At 38.6% G+C, this 2,439-nt stretch overlaps 1 pseudogene; it reads right to left on the bottom strand.

Annotated features, from left to right (window-relative positions):
• Window positions 1-905, bottom strand: part of LOC103203802 — a 33,556-nt pseudogene extending 32,651 nt beyond the window's left edge.
• Window positions 906-2,439: the final 1,534 nt, after the last annotated feature.

Below are 2,439 nucleotides of genomic sequence, written 5' to 3'. Positions count from 1 at the left end.
ATTTGTTGTTGTTGTTGTTATGTGCTGTGGAGTTGGCCCTGACTCATAGTGACCTCTCCTTGGGTTTCTGAGGCGGTATCACTACAAAAGTAGATTGCCCAACCTTCCTTACGAGGAGTGCCTGGTGGGTTTGAACTGCCAGCCTTCTGGTTAGTGGTCAAGTGTCTTAGGCACTATGCTACCAGAGCTCCCATATATATATTTGTGTGTGTGTGTGTGTATGTACACACAATGACTGCAGCAATAGGCTTAAAGTTAGCAATGATTGTGAGGATGGCACAGGGAGGTGGGCCATGTTTTGTTCTGTTGTTCTTAGGATCACTGTGAATTGGAAAAAGTCTCTATGGCACCTAAAAACAAGGTGGGTGCACCTTAGTCTTCAAAGTGACGTCTTTGCTTTATGACACCTTAAAGAGGTGTTTTGCAGCATATTTGCACAGTGCAATAAATTGTATGATTTCTTGACTGCTGCATCCATGGGTGTTGATTGTGGACCCAAGATAAATGAAATCTTTGGCAAATTCAGTCTGTTCTCCATTTATCATTATGCTCTTAAATGGTCCAGTTGTAAAGATTTTCCTTTACTTTTATTGAGGTGTAATCCATAATGAAAACTGTAGTGTTTAATCTTCATCAGTCAGTGCTTCAAGTCATCTTCACTTTCAGCAAGAAAGGTTGTGTCATCTGCATATCACAGATTGTTAATGAGCTTTCCACCAATCTTGATGCCATGTTATTGTTCATATAGTCCAGCTTCTCAGATTATTTGCTCAGCATACACATTGAATAAGTGTGGTGAAAGGATACAACCCTGACTGACATACACCCTTGTTGACTTTAAACCATGTAGTATTTCCTTGTTTAGTTTGAATGGCAGCTTCCTGGTCTATGTATACATACCTCATGACCCAACTAAGTGTTCTGGAATTCCCATTCTTTGTGATGTTATCCATAATCTGTTATGATCCACACAGTCAAATGCCCTTGCATATTTAGTAAAACACAAGTAAACATCTTTCTGGTATTCTTTGTTTTCAGCCAAGATGAATCTGAATTCATCAATGATCATCCTCTTCTGAATCCAGCTTGCATTTCTGGAACTTCCCTTTCAATATACTGCTACAACAGTTTTTGGATTATCTTCAGCAAAATTTTATTTGTGTGTGGAATTAATTATATTGTTCGATAATTTCCACATTCTGTTGGATCACCTTTCTTTAGAATGGGCACAAATATGGATCTTTTTCAATTAGTTGGTCTGGAACTGCCTCCCAATTACTTGACATAGATAGGTAAGTGCCTCCAGCACTGCATCCATTTGTTGAAACATCTCAATTGGTATTCTATCAATTCCTGAAGTCTTGTTTTTTGTCAATTCCTTCAATGCAGCCTCAACTTCTTCCATCAATACCATTGATTTTTGATCATATGCTACCTCCTGAAAAGGATGAACATCAACCAATTCTTTTTGGTACAGTGACTCTGTGTATTCCTTCCATCTTCTTTCTATGTTTCCTGCACCATTCAATACATTGTCCATGGAATCTTTCAATATTGCAACTCGAGACTTAAATTTTGTCCCCAGTTCTTTCAGCTTGAGAAATGCCAAGTGTGTTCCTCCCTTTTGTTTTTCTAACTCCAGGTCTTTGGGCATTCCATTATAATAATTTACTTTGTCTTTTTGAGAGGCTCTTTGAAATCATCTGTTCAGCTCTTTTATCTTGTTATTTCTTCCTTTTGCTTTAGCTACTCTCTGTTCAATGACAAGTTTCAGAGTCTCTTCTGACATCCCTTTTTGTCTTTTCTTCCTTTCCTGTCTTTTTAATGACCTTTTCCTTTCTTCATGGATGATATTCTTGATGTCATCCACAATTCCTCAGTATTCAGTCATTGGTGTGCAATATCAAATCTATACTTTAAATGGTCTCTAAATTTAAGAGGGATATAATCAAAATTATATCTTGGCTCTCGTGGACTTCTTTTCATTGTCTTCAGCCTCAACTTGAACTTGCATATGAGCAGTTAATGGTCTGTTTCACAATCAGCTCCTTGCCTTGTTTTGGCTAAAGATATTGAGCTTCTCCATCACCTCTTGGCACAGATGTAGTCAATCTGATTCCTGTGTACTCCATGTGTATAGCCACCGTTTGTGTTGTTGAAAAAAGGTATTTGCAATGAATAAGCCATTGATCTTGCAAAATTCTATCATGCTAACTCCAGCTTTATTTCTAGCCCCAAGACCATATTTTCCAACTACTGGTGTTCTGGTTACCTGGTGCCACTCTGACAGGACTATACTACAATGGGATGGCCTTAACAAACAGGAGTTTATTCTTACAATTTGGAGACTTTAAGTCCAAGTTCAAAGTGCTGGGCTCTAGGGACTATGTGAAAGCCCTTCAGTCTTGAGCTCTGTCTCCTGCTCCTGGCCCACTGAAG

The sequence above is a fragment of the Orycteropus afer genome, unplaced genomic scaffold, assembly GCF_000298275.1.
Source record: "Orycteropus afer afer isolate SDZICR_OR568_19922 unplaced genomic scaffold, OryAfe1.0 scaffold00230, whole genome shotgun sequence".
Taxonomy (NCBI): domain Eukaryota; kingdom Metazoa; phylum Chordata; class Mammalia; order Tubulidentata; family Orycteropodidae; genus Orycteropus; species Orycteropus afer.
Note: the sequence above shows the minus strand (reverse complement) of the source record. Positions and strands in the feature narration are given on the sequence as shown.